General features: G+C 44.3%; 1 protein-coding gene across 7 annotated transcripts in view; it reads right to left on the reverse strand.

Moving 5' to 3' along the window:
• The window catches only part of LOC119030944 (muscleblind-like protein 1), a 136,358-nt gene that overhangs the window by 62,497 nt on the left and 60,246 nt on the right, over positions 1–13,615 (reverse strand). Inside the window, exon 1 of one of the 7 annotated variants that reach the window (XM_037118948.1) lies at positions 7,804–7,937. The exons of the other annotated variants lie outside the window; for them this stretch is intronic. The gene's annotated coding sequence lies outside the window, so the exon portion shown is untranslated. Of the gene's footprint in view, positions 1–7,803; positions 7,938–13,615 lie in introns of those variants that run through there. 7 annotated transcript variants of the gene reach the window in all.

Below are 13,615 nucleotides of genomic sequence, written 5' to 3' on the forward strand. Positions count from 1 at the left end.
CTATTTCACTGATAAGGACGAGAGAACCTTACATGAGAAATTGCTCATAATGTTCTGTCAACAGGGTTTGGCCCTTTCATTTTCTCCTTGACCCACATTGTCCAACTTCACGCTTGAACAGTATTTTCACAAATCAGCTCTGCCACAGCCTGATATCGGGCCAGAGTCGAGTTTGCTTTGTCGCGAAAAAACTATGACGAGAAGATATAAATTGATGAGCCTTTTTTCCACATAAAAGGCTACAACTTAAGGAGAAGATATGTCTGAAAACCTATGTTATGAAGAAATGTGCCATTTTGATGAACAACCCAAAACCCAAAGGAAAATAGGACATATCCAGAGTCACACACTGAATGCTCCTCATTGGTGAATCCTCTGCTGCCCACAGCTATCTTAGGAGTCGTTTTAGCTGCTTGACCTGTTGCTCTTAAAAGGAGAGTCTTATCTTTCAAAAATGTTTTGGGCGTGCCAATAATTTTAGCCAACGTCACGGCTTCTTGGAAGGAAGACAGGGACAGATTTATTACAAAATTCATTTAAAATGCCAATGAAAATTAGACGAGGGGACGGCAACCAAACAGCTGGGACGAATCACAGAAACAGGCAGGCCGGCATGCTGACAAATAAGAAGAAACACTGCTGATAATGTGACATTATCGAGAACTAGCATTACTTTCAGTCTTCGATATTTCATGTTTATAGGGTAGCAGTAGGGAATGAGTGCAGGTTTAATATAGAGATGACCGAAATGGAATGGAAATGCTGGAGTCACGCACAAAAATGTCAGACGAGGCACAAAATTATCTGGCAGTAAACAGAATTCTCAGTTTAGCACAGCTTGATCCAGCAAAAGGCCTCCATTTCTACATTAATCTGTGAATCTTACCCTCAGCTTTCTAACAAACTGCACAATCCAGTCAGTAGTATGCAGCAGAACCATCACCGTGGCTTTGAGTGTGAACAGATTTACAGGGGAACCAGCAACTGGCTAGCTAGCAGATTGAGCAGGACTTTCATCATCTACAAACACATCAGGTGACACAACTGTGTATTTGATTGCTTTGCTGGTGCACATAGCTCTTTTTTTTTTTTTTTTTTTTTTTTTTGAGGCAGCGTGACCGAAAAGCAGAAAGCTGCTGACCATCAGCTGGCTGATCACTTGACACGGGCCAGGAGTTGAGGTGGACCCTGAGGGGTTGTGTGCTAATTCATGATTTCCCATGTTTATTTACTGACAAGAAACAAAGCTTTATTGCATTTTAGGGTTAAAGCTGGAATATAAAACGCTGGATTTAGTCATGATTTCCGATTTAGTACTATTTGCTGTTTTTGTTGTTTGTTAGCTCTTGTTGCCATGCTAATCTGACTCACCAACAGACCCTTTCGAGCAGTCTCATAAGTCGCCATTGTTGAGTGGGAGTGTATTGTAGAAGAACATCTGATATTACATTTCTTTTACTTAAGCTGCTGTGAGCACCGCCAGTTTTTAGCCAACTCTCAGGTCGTATGCCGCGAACAATCTCATCTCTCTCTACATCAGGAACCTCCTGTCTGCCAATCAAGAGCAGACAGGTCCGCCCCGTCTCTGTCCTGATTGGATAAACGGATCTATCACAGGGATCACTGTTGGAATGAAGTGGGGTAGCGAAGACTTATTCTAATAAGAATATAATGTTTACAGGAGCTCTAACAAGCTAAAATGTTTTCTTGCAGTTTTCTTGTGCCTTGAGCTCCACAGGTGACAAGACTTTTCCCAAAATATGATTTTACTTTCAAATTCAAGATCACAATTCGATTATATTTTCAGCACTGACAGCTACGCCACTGTTAGGCAACCAAGTCTTGATTTGTAAAGATCAACAGAACACTGGTTTTATGCACTGACTTCATTTATATTTTCAATTGTAGTCACTTAAGATCAGCAGAACGGTATCAGGTATGATATACTCAACTAATTTATTGAATCTTTTATGTACCACACTAAGGCAATAGGGTCAAAATGTAAATAATCTAATTAAGATGTAATAAGTTATACATTATTTCATCGCAATTGGCACGAAAGCCAATTTTTTAAACTTATAGCGAAAGAGTCAACATTAATTTTCAGGCATATAAAACTGTAAAATTAAAGTGTTAAAACCCTCACTGAGAATTATCGTAAATATCTTATTTTTGCACTTTTTTTGATATTTTACTGTTATTTGACCCTTTTTTCATTTGTTTGCCAGTCGTTGCTGCCACTTATGTAAATTTATCAATTTATTACTTTTTGGGTCACAGTGCACTCAGTTAGGAACAAACTATTAAATGGCATGTTTGCAGCAGCACGTTGTTTTCTGTTTTGTTTTTGTTTTTTTTAATCTAGTATAGGAGCAAAAGAAAGTGTATCTCACAAATCCTGCTTTTGCTCCAGTAATTGAAATTAAACTCTCATTTTGATCGATTTTCTCTTCAGAGTTGAAATCGTGACATCCCGAGCATAGCGGGCGTCAAAGCGGAGGGTGAGATCTCAGGTTTCTTTTTTTTTTTCTTTGAATATAAGTAATATGTCAGATTTACATAATATCCTCATCAATAATGGCGACATGGCTCATTAAGAAAACATTAAGTCACATGACAGTGAATAATGGAAGCCAGCCAAGTTTCCTCTTTTACTTTAGCCAAAGACGTCGCATTTGGTCCCCAAAACATTTCTCAGCCACCGTTACATTTTGTGACGGACGTCTCGGTGGCATTAATGAGCTCAAACACCTTGCCGAAAGCGGCGACGGTATTACTGACGCTCACACATGAACCCTGTCAAACAGAACGCCCGGTCCCACCCACGTGAGTCTGAGACTTGATCCGGCCGGTCTTGGGGCTGAGTGCTGGTCATTCTCAAAATGATACTCCATTACTGTGATGTTTCCACAGATTGTACCATCAGGGTAATCTAAGACGTCATCCTGTTCGCACACGCGCGCATTAGTATTGACCACAAACCATGAGACAGCAGATCCTGCATCACCTACGGAGGAGGGGGGATGCGCGACTACGGAGATGAATGGAAGGTCAGCCGGTGCATTTATATTCAGGACACAGCCACATGAGTAATACGTATGCATATGCACAGCTATCAACTATCAAACTCGCGCCCCCGCTCTCCACCACGCACACGCATGAACACGCACGATCTACGACTCCCCTCCTTCAGCTGTAAGACAAACAGAGGGGAGGGGAGGCGACGGGGGCAGTCAAGTGGCACGTGTGCAAGCTGTCGTCTGCACTGTGATATCAGCGCAAGTGTTTAAACAGCCTGACGTTCACGGAGCGAGAGACAAGGGAGGGAGGGCGAGGCGGTTATGGCAGACGCCCACATGAATAGGGATGTGATGATTTAGATACTTCGTTAGTGTGTGTGTGTTAGGTTTATGCATACATCTTTTTTTTTTTTTTTTCCTCTTGCAACTGCTCCCTCCTCTTATCTTCACTGCAGTGTGGCCGCCCGGCTTTGGTAGTGCCATTGTGGTGTAATGCAGCGGTAGCGAGGGGTGTCATTGAGTTCATGGACATAAACCAACCCACTGCCAGACCAGTCTACTCCTCTCAGGAATAGCAATGGAGGAGGTGTGTGTATGTGAGTGTGTGTGTGTGTGTGTGTGTGTGTGTGTGCGTGAGACAGAGAGATAGAGAGAGAGAGAGAGAGAGAGAGAGAGGGTGGGTGGGAGGGTAGATGGAGAGAGATCGGAAAACGGCGAAGGCATCGGAGGAAAAGTCACAGAAAGACAGACAGGCGAATAGATGGTGAGAAGCAGACAGCGCGTGATAGGAAGGAGATGTCCGAGGGATATAGATGTAACGGGCGGACAGGGAGGCAGACAGATGAAAAAAAAAAAAAAAAAGGGAGCTGCCCACTTTGAAAAAAAGCTCCCTTGTGTAAATTTTACCACCTCCGCATGTGGCATTTCAAGCACGTGGCCCTTTATCAGACTTTAGAAAAGAAAAAAAGGCAAACACACACTCACACACAATATTTCACTTTTTTTTTTAACTTGCGCTGTGTTTCTCGAATGCCAGCCTGGACAGGGACTGAGCCACGCAGGCAGACGGGTGAACAAGAGGATGATGAAAACAAAAGAAACGAGATGGACAGACAGGTAGACGGAGGGGAGGTACAGGTGGCAGGTGGACGGAGTGGAGATATTCGGCGTATAATGAGATGGGAGCAGAGTGAGATTCAGACAGAGAGGGATACAATAAGAAGTGCAGCAAGATAAGAATAATTTATGGCGCTGGAAAATCCTTGACAGGAGATGGTTCTGTAACAGCAAGATGATCAGCTGATTAGGGGCTGAATGGCTGCAGAGTTGTTGTAAAGATTATGAAGCTCAGTAGATGAAGATGACTGGCGCTGATGATTTTGCCTTCTGTGGTTCAATTCAACCTGGTGTCGTGGGGGCGAACGCTCCCCCCCCACACACACCAAAAAAATATATCTGCAATCAGTTTTCCAAAATCACGACACCACATGCGTGAAGTGCCGGATCCCCGACCTGTCATCGGTCCAAACGAGGGATAACCTGTACTCCTCAGCTGTCTGTGACCGGTGATTCAGTTTGACACCTTAATCTGTGGAAATCACAGAGGGCTCCTCCATGGAGCCAACTGTATTTACTATAGATTACATCTTCCACTCGTGTGCATTAGTCCGGTGACAGCTTTGCAGACTGCAGGGAAAACAGCAATCATACGCCATTGACTGACTCACTGTGATTTTGCCACTTGCCAAATGGCCTCGCAGGACTCCCCCCAACCCTTCGCCCGAGTGACTGACTGTCTGTCTTCCAGTTTGACGCTCTCTGTTGATTTTCTGAGGGGGCTCGGGACTCAAAGTCGGCTCCACTCACATCCCCTCTGCTGTCACCTTGATCAGAGCATCCGCCCTGTTTTCTCTCTCTTTTTTTTTTTTTTTCCTGGATAATTGAATAATGTAAATCAGGGGTGTCGTGGCGCTCGTGTGGTTATGCACACGCACACACGGTTCCTCCTCGCGCACACACAAACAGCAGCGCTCATCTGCATTCGGCAGACTGCCCCTGTGCCTGCTGAGGACAGCGGGGGGATGACATCACTTCTAAAGGACAGATTAGTTGTGGGATGAGACGAGGGAAGGTGGGGGAGGAAAAAGAGAGGAAAGAAGTCAAATTCATAGAAAAAACATTCCTTATTTTTTCCTGTAAATCAGCGCAGTCAAACGCAGGTTACACGCATCCCCTCCCTCTCCTCTGTTGGAGTCTCTTTCTTCCCTTGCGCGGGGTTGTTTAGTCGGAGTCGTGTGCGCTGTGAAATTCAGTATGTATCTGAGTGCCTCTGCGCTCTCGCTCGGCTCTATACTCTAATGACCTTGTAGATCTGCCGGCTCTGATCTGCAGAGAAGCTTTTTCTTTTTTTCTTCCAACGCGCCGAGAGCCAGACGCCGAAAGAGAAAACACACAAAGTGAGCCGTAAAAAAAAAAAAAAAAAAAAGAGAGAGAGAGAAAAAACAAGGCAGAAAGACCAGAGAGTAAGACAGACAGCTTGCAGAGAGGGAGAGAGGGAGACAGGGGAGCGGTGGGGAAGTGAAACTGTGAGAGGGAGACAAGAGGTGTGGAGAGGGTGAGGAGAGGGCGTGTTCTCCCAACAGTGGGGAGAATATAGACAGACGCAGTGTCTGTTGCAGCATCAGTTGGTAAATCATAAAATCACATGAGACGAGTCGCTCCGCTCCGAAAATAAATGGGTAAATAAAAAAAAACTCACACAGTGTTCCCTCCAACGTACGTATTAATTGTCAGGCCACCAACAGACTTTCATCAACATTTAAACAACATGACGCTCTCTATTCCCAAAGTTAAGTTATATTAGAGCTGCAATAAAGTTTTGCTACTTGTGTTTTTTTCGACAGCAAACCACTGCAAGGCTTTTATTGTGAAAGGCAGAATGAGTTCAGATTTTAGCCCTGTTCTTCCAACTCGCCGATTGGTTTTTGGAGATCTCCTCCAGATCGGAGGTGAATTGGCACGCGCTCCTGTGACGGAAGACTGGCGCGCGGGATCCATTTGCCGATGTGTTGTCAATGTCTGCTACGAGGTCGAGTTGCAGAAGACGGGTCAGGGAGCGATGAGCGACCCACAGCCGATGGGAGCGGACGCATCTGTCGCTCGCAGTCACTCAGATTCCCTTCACATTCGTTCTTGTTTTTTTTTTTTCACACCCGATGAGTTCTGCGTCAATCCCGTGTCATGTTTGCAGTGTGCAAACCACAACGGCTCCAAGACTTTTGATTACAAGACGGGAAGTTGTGAAGGGTCAACGCCACAGTGACCTGTAGACTAGTACTCTTGGATGCGTGCTTACAATGCCGCTATTGGCTGGGAGGCTTCACTCCCACTGCAAGAAGGTTGACGCCTAAAACTTCCCGATCACAAAAAAAAAAAAAATGACGGCAGGGTCTCCGCAGATACGGAAATCCTTCTCATTCTGCCTTTAAGTGTGTAGCTAAAAAAAAAGTCTGTTCATTAAGGCAAACGACTCTGTTAATTCTCTTTTCTGTTAAGTTTTAAACACCGCAGTGGAGGAACGATAAAAGAAGCAGCAGCTGCATAAAACTCACTGGACGCAGAGCTAAACCTCCAACATGCAGGCGACACCTAACTCAACTTCCTGCACAGCACACACATGTGTCAAACGAGCTGTGCGTGTCGGGAAGATTAATTTGAGCGAGAAAAAAAAAGTGTTCGGACCCTGAAGCTAATGCATTTCAGACACTTTCAATCTGTTTTCGGTAATTAAGCCCTTAAATGCAGAGCAAACAAACGTGTTCTTAAATCCTGCTCGTACTGAAAATTCAAAATGAAGCCGTCCATTGTGCTCTGTTTTTATTTTATTGTTTTCTTTACAGCGGTGTATGAATCCATCATGTAGAAGAACTCCATCCATTTAAATCACGCAGATACTGATTTATTTCTTTTATGTTCACATTTTTGGCCTTATGTACAGTACACACAATTCTATGATTGTTTTTAAGAGTGTGTGTGTGTGTGTGTCAGTGTGGTTCAGACTAGTACAGGCGGCCTGAGCAACGCTGGAGTGTAATCATTTCCTGAGGGCAGCCCGTAGTGTAAACATCCAGTAGTCCAGTCATTACACAGGAGGAGTGTACGGCAGGGGTGTTCGCATGTGTGTGTTTTTGAGGGGGTCTGCGTGTGTGTTTTCATTCATTCATCCATAAGCTGCAAGTGCACATTTCGCTTTTGTGTTAACAGTAGGAGTCACACAACAACAGGGATTTTCAGTGTAGTCCAAGAGGGAAAGAGAGAGACAAGAGTGCAGTCTGCCAGGAACGGGAATGTGTGTCACTGTGTGCACGTTTTCTTTTCTTTTTTTTTTTTTTTTGCATGTGTGTGTGTGTGTTAACTACTCTGCGGAACATTAAACACTAACGTTACCCAGTCTGTTGTCCGCTCAGCTCTTTTCCACATTAAAAAGAAAAAAAAAAAAAAACGTCCCGCCTCAAACTGCCACACATTAGCAGCCGAGCACGGTGGCCATCTGCATATGTACACACACACACACACACACACACACACGACTACTCGCAAACATGCAATATAACTCAACTCAAACACATATCAACACATCACTCTCAACATCCAGATGGTGGATAAAAAATGAAATGCCAGATAATGTTGCGCAGGGACAAGTTAAGTCTAAACAAATGAACACACACACACACACACACACACACACACACACACACACACACAGTAAACAGCGAGGACTTACTGTATCTCTGCATGGACTCATCTGACTGCTGCTGAGGGGAGAACGGAAAGTGAAAACCTCATGCTTGCTTCGCGGCACTCCTCTCTTTCACTCCCTCCGTCACAGCCCCCTCCCTCTTTCCTTTGCTTTCTCTCCCTCCCCTGCCTCTTTTCCTTCCTCCTCCTCCTCCTCCTCTTCTTCCTCCTTTTCCCTCCCTTGTCCTTCACTCCCTTCGCTCCTTCTCCTCTCTCTCCCTCCTCTCCCACTTGGCAGAGCCCTACTGTATTCAGATACGCCAGGCTCCATATAAGGCTGCACAGCTAAACATGTCACACATAATTTATCCACAGCAGGCTGCGAGTTCACCTTTCACAGCTCGCGCTTGGATCGAACGCGAAAGAGGGAGGAGAGGAGAGGAGAGGGACGGTGGGGGGGAACTTAACTCAGACAAACTTCTACTGTCAACAGCCACGTTCCCACAATTTCACACTGCCTGAGAGAGTGTGTGTGTGTGTGTGTGTGTGTGTGTGTGTGCACGCGTACGTCTTGCATGCACGCGCGTATGTTAACAAATGCTGGCGATCAGACCGTGAAAATGCTACCGGAGAACACCCCAAAAAATGCAATTCACCTGCACTGTTCCAACACCTCCCTCTCCCCCCTTTTTCTCTTCTCTACCCTTTCGCAGTCTCTCTCCACCATCTGTATCTGCAGGCTGTAAATCTCATACAGATGCTGTTTGTGAGACCTGTCCACCTGCACACACACACACCTCCCCATCCGCCTCCACCTCCCTCTGCTCTCCTTATCTGCGCCTGCTGCCTTTATAAAAACATGACTGACAGCAACAGAGAGAGGAAGACAGAGAGAAGATTTAAATAAAAAGGGTTAAACAGAGTCTGCAAAAGAGAGAGCGAGAGCGAGAGGAGGAGTTCATTTTGTTTTGTGATTGAAACAGGGAGATGCGAGCGAGTGAGAGCGCGAGATAAAAATAATATGTCAACAAATAAGACGCCATGCGGAGCGCCGTCTAGTTGCAGGGCCGATCGAATCAGGCGCCGTTCCCTCTGATGATGTGTCAGGGTTTGTTTTTTCTTTTTTTTTCTTTTTTTTTTGCACAATCGATGGTTTTAAAAATACATGCCTGCTGACCTCTCCTCCACTTCCTCTAGCTGAGTTCCTTTCAACTCACGGGCCGCTGCGTTGCACTTGAAGACAAAAAAAAAGAGAAAAATAAATGCGGCATGTGAGGAGCAGTTGTGGCCGGAGACAGAAAAGAAGAAGGAGGAAAAAAGCAGATGATGGAGGGAGAGAGAGAGAGAGAGAGAGACGAGGAGATTGGGAACAATAATAGCTGCACTTGAGTAGCGGTGCTAGCTGGTAGCTTTCTCTCTCCTCCCTCCTCCACAGCTTCAGTCCACTCACAGGACAGCAAGAGTCACAGCTCTGTTGCCATGGTGTCTAACTCCATCAAACACTACGTCAGGTGCTTGTGTGTCTGTGTGAGCATGTGTGAGCACACGGCATTGTGTGTTTCTCGCGGAGGTGTGTGTGTGTGTGTGTGTGTGTGTCGGGTGGGTGTAACCAAGTGACTCAGAGCCACATCACTGACTTGTGGCCGCAATATATCAGGGTGTTTGGAATTTATCACTGTATTGGCTTGTGTGTGTGTGTGTGTGTGTGTGTGTAAGGGAAAGGTGTTGATTGAACAGCAGCCTGCAGCCTGCCCTCAAAAGCACCTATGATGGATCTGTGCTGCTCTAAGTGTTAATGTTTAGCTCCAGCTTCTATAAATATTTATCAATCCGTTCATAGAGTCAAATCGACGCACTACAGACGCCGGGAATATGGAATTTTGATTTTAGAGCTGGCGAGTCACCGACACGTTCCCAAAAAAGGTCCTGCAGTTGTATCTGTCCGGGGACGACACTGACTCAGGGACACGATGCAGCGTCTCCAAGTGTCTCTGGGCATGTTGTATTGTGATCATCCAGAACACAGATGGAGTCTAAAAAAAAAAAAAAAAAAAAGGATGCGAGAGCATTTTTCTCTGGAAAAACAGCCTCCTCTGATTTATGCTCTGTCAGGAAATATCTGTTTTCTTTTGCCTCACTCGGAGCACACGCCGAAGGTCAGCTACAGATTTTCTTGCTCGTGGACACATCTTCTACTACTGTAATAGCAGTAAAATATATTTTAGTGATGCAAAACAAGCAATACGGCAATATGGAAATACTCCATTACAACCTGTCATTGTAAATTTAGAAAAAATTCTGAATTATACTTTATATAATTAAGTGAAAAAGAAGAAGAGCATACTTCCAGCCCAGTGCACTTTCTATTTACAGAAATTTTTTGGGGGGGGCTACTTGGCAGCAGTGAAAACAAGCTGCAGACGTAACATCGACACGTTATCACCCTATAAAGTTGTTATGGTGAACTTAGTTGCCAATTTACACATCCAGCAGACCCAGAGCTACATCCCTGTTAATTTGGAGATGTGTTTCTGTTGGAGTCCAACTTTTACTCTCCTTTTACATCTGATTTGGTGTCCACCAACTTGTGAGTAAAATTATCAGTCTCTTCAGCTGCCAAATGCGCCATTATGCGCCAAAACGATGAACCAAAAGTTGTTATGATGTTCCGCAGAGCCTAGAGGGACTGCATGGTCAGGTTTGTCGCCACTAGCGAGGTTCCAGACAGGGTACATTACCAGCTTTCAAGCTCGCAAAATTGCTTGTCTTGGTGTTTCCTGTATTTCTTTTATTCCAACTAATGGAAACAGTTCAAAAATTGTTTGAAAATCTAAGAAACAGCCAGAAAAAAAAGCAAAATATGGCTCCATACCACTTGTCCGGGCGTGATCCAGGGCTTTAAAATCTACTTTGGATCTCAAGGCTTGGAGACGATTGGATCCTGCCAGACGAGCTGTATGGAGCCCTTTGAGTTGTAGCTCCTTCAGTTGTTTGGGAGAACGCTGCAACGCTCTTTCGCTGTGAAGCTTCAGAAATGTTTTGTGGACTATGAAACTTCACCTTCCTCTCCATCGGCACTGGGGGGGTGAGTAGATCATGAATTTTCATCTTTGGGTGAACTTGTCCCACTTGAACAATAAAGCATATTGTGCACACTACTTCCATCTTGTACCCAAGTTCACAAGTTCTTTCTAAAAATGGAACTTTAGAAAGAATTCATTAGTGGCATTAGTATAGAGGTACTGAGTACAGTAAAAGGAACAGACTACAGAGCCAGTGTGGCCTAGTATATTATTTTACGTTAACAAATATGCAGCATTCTGATGTTGCAGCTGGCCGTAATTGAGCGTATTCAAGCAAGATTAAATATACAGTTTTAATTTATTGTACAACAGGGCCTTCTATTTTAAATGCTCATTGTTTTAAAATATGAATCTCCAAAGCGCCTGTTCCCCCGAGACATAGTCAAGCAGAAGTGCTTATACCAGTAGTATAAAATGGAAATAACAAGTACTTCAGAATCACGCCTGAGTACAGTGCTTGAGCATATGTACTTTCCACCGGCGGGCTTCTAGTCCAGAGGGAAAGACGCAGTGATGAAGAGACAAGGCACAGTGAAAGGCTCTGGACTTGCAGATAATTGCTGCAATTGCAGATAATTTAATGCACACTAAGGTTCCTGCTCACTGCTCTGCTGATGTCTGTGTACGCGGCAGAGAATTAAAAGGACTTTCGAGGCGCCGCTTTCCCACTCGAGCCGGTGTCCCTCACATCCTCCCTCGCTCTGATCATCAAAACGGGGCCATGGATATATGAACATGTGTCCCTTGTGTTCCAGATCATTAAAGACAGGAGTGAAGGGAGAACAAAAAAAAAGAAATGCAGAGGAAGAACAAAGACAGGAGGAGCTAAAGTTGGAGGAGATCTGGATCCATATATCATCTTTGATCCACGCTGCTAAGCAAAGCCAGAGCTGGACCGAGAGCAAAAGAATATCAACTGGAGAACCTCAAGGATCTTACCAAATGGAAAATCCAGCAGGGCAACCCGGAGTGACTCCGAGAGGTTTTCAGCATTCAGAACAGACCTCTGCTCTGTTGTTGAGTGTCTAAGGTCAAATCATTAAACAGATGATCTTCAAACAACAGGAGCTATTTCTGGATGTTGAAACCACACAACCTTGCGGAACCTCGTTGTCTTTCTCATTCTTCTTCAACTGAACAGCTCTGAGCTCTGGTACCAACACATTCTGGGGCTCCAAGGGGGGGGATAAAATGTTTGAGTCTGTCAACACAGAGATCTACAACAGAGCAGCGGTTGGATATATGTGAATTAGCATTGTTCAAAAACCTCCAAGTACAGAAACTCACCACTGAAATAACTGTGGCGTGACCTCCTCTTCTGCTTGTAACCAAAGACAGACATACATCCCTCTGATTTTCCTTCTTTCTCTTACTCACAGTATTTCTCAGCTTCATCTGAAAACACACTTTCAAGAACACCATATATACCCAGAGGACTGCGGTATACATACATGTATATACCTCCGACAGGCGGCTTCAAGCCCTCCCGAACACCAACGCTGAATTATTACCACGTGTGGGCAGAGATATAGATGCTACTGTCACATAGGTGTTTGGTGGATAATTCTATGAGGTGACACACACAAATAGTGAAGGAGAGGGAGTTTAATGACAGGCACCATAATAATAATAAAAAAAGAGGAGCTTCTCCATTTTGAGTTTTGACAGGTGGATTTCTGCAGGGGAAGTACAGACAGAAGCTGTGCTCTGTCAGAGCTAAATGGAGACAAACTGAATATTCAAAAGATTTTTTTTTTTTTTTGTCTGATCTGCATTATGGCTTTTTTGCATTTTATATCCCGAGCCGCAAAAAAAGCTCTTTGCATAGTCTGTTACAGGGCTCTCTGCATAAACAACTTCCCACATCCACATAATAGACCCTGTCAGAAGGTGCAAGACACACAAGTTAAACAGGCTCAAAGCTCCTGTGAGACTTTAAGGCGACTATAAATAAAATGACCCCGCGCTGTGTAATTTGGAGATAACGCAACCCATGTTATTCAGTTTTTTTTTAATTTTCCTCAGGGATCTCTATGACTGACATTTAAATCATGTCCATTTGGAATAAAGGTTTAACTTAAGACTCTCCATGTCTATGCACTCGTTTTGACCTTCTGTTGTGTCTCCACATGACAGCGTTGAAACACCATTTCACAATGAGGTCCCAGGGCGGAGGAGTGAAATTTCCCATTCAAGTCCGAGGGCAGTAAAGTTTAAGAGTCCCTGCCCTGAGCTGCTGCAATCGTGCTCTCCAGCCCGTCTGTGTCTCTGGTGCAACAGATATGGTCACAAGCCTCGGTGGCCGTTACACCACAAAATGACCCCGGAATGGAGTTTTGTTTTTTTGTTTTTTTAACGTGCCAATCAGCTCACACTTACGTCACTTCCAGACACAAAAACAAGCTTAGGTTATCTAAGTAGTCTCATGGGACAAACATCTCAGTATATTATATTTTAATTACAAAGAGCTTTCGGAAGTTTTATCCTCATCAGTGATCGTCGTCATTAAAGTGTCACTTAAAATGCATCACTGTGTCGTGTTATTTTTGACTGGGCGCATCAGGCTTACGTTTTAAATTGCACAATATGTTTCGCTACAGTTTTGAACATCAGACAAAAATCAAACTTCCTACATTCCTGTTATAATCTCCAATTATTCTTTAACATGGATATTCTGGACCTGTACCTAATGTACTGAAAAGGGTAAACAGGCTTTTCAGAATGACAATAACATTACTGTGCTCTCCCCTGAAAGTTACAGTGTGCACCAGCGCT

The sequence above is a fragment of the Acanthopagrus latus genome, chromosome 2 (assembly GCF_904848185.1).
Source record: "Acanthopagrus latus isolate v.2019 chromosome 2, fAcaLat1.1, whole genome shotgun sequence".
NCBI lineage: Eukaryota > Metazoa > Chordata > Actinopteri > Spariformes > Sparidae > Acanthopagrus > Acanthopagrus latus.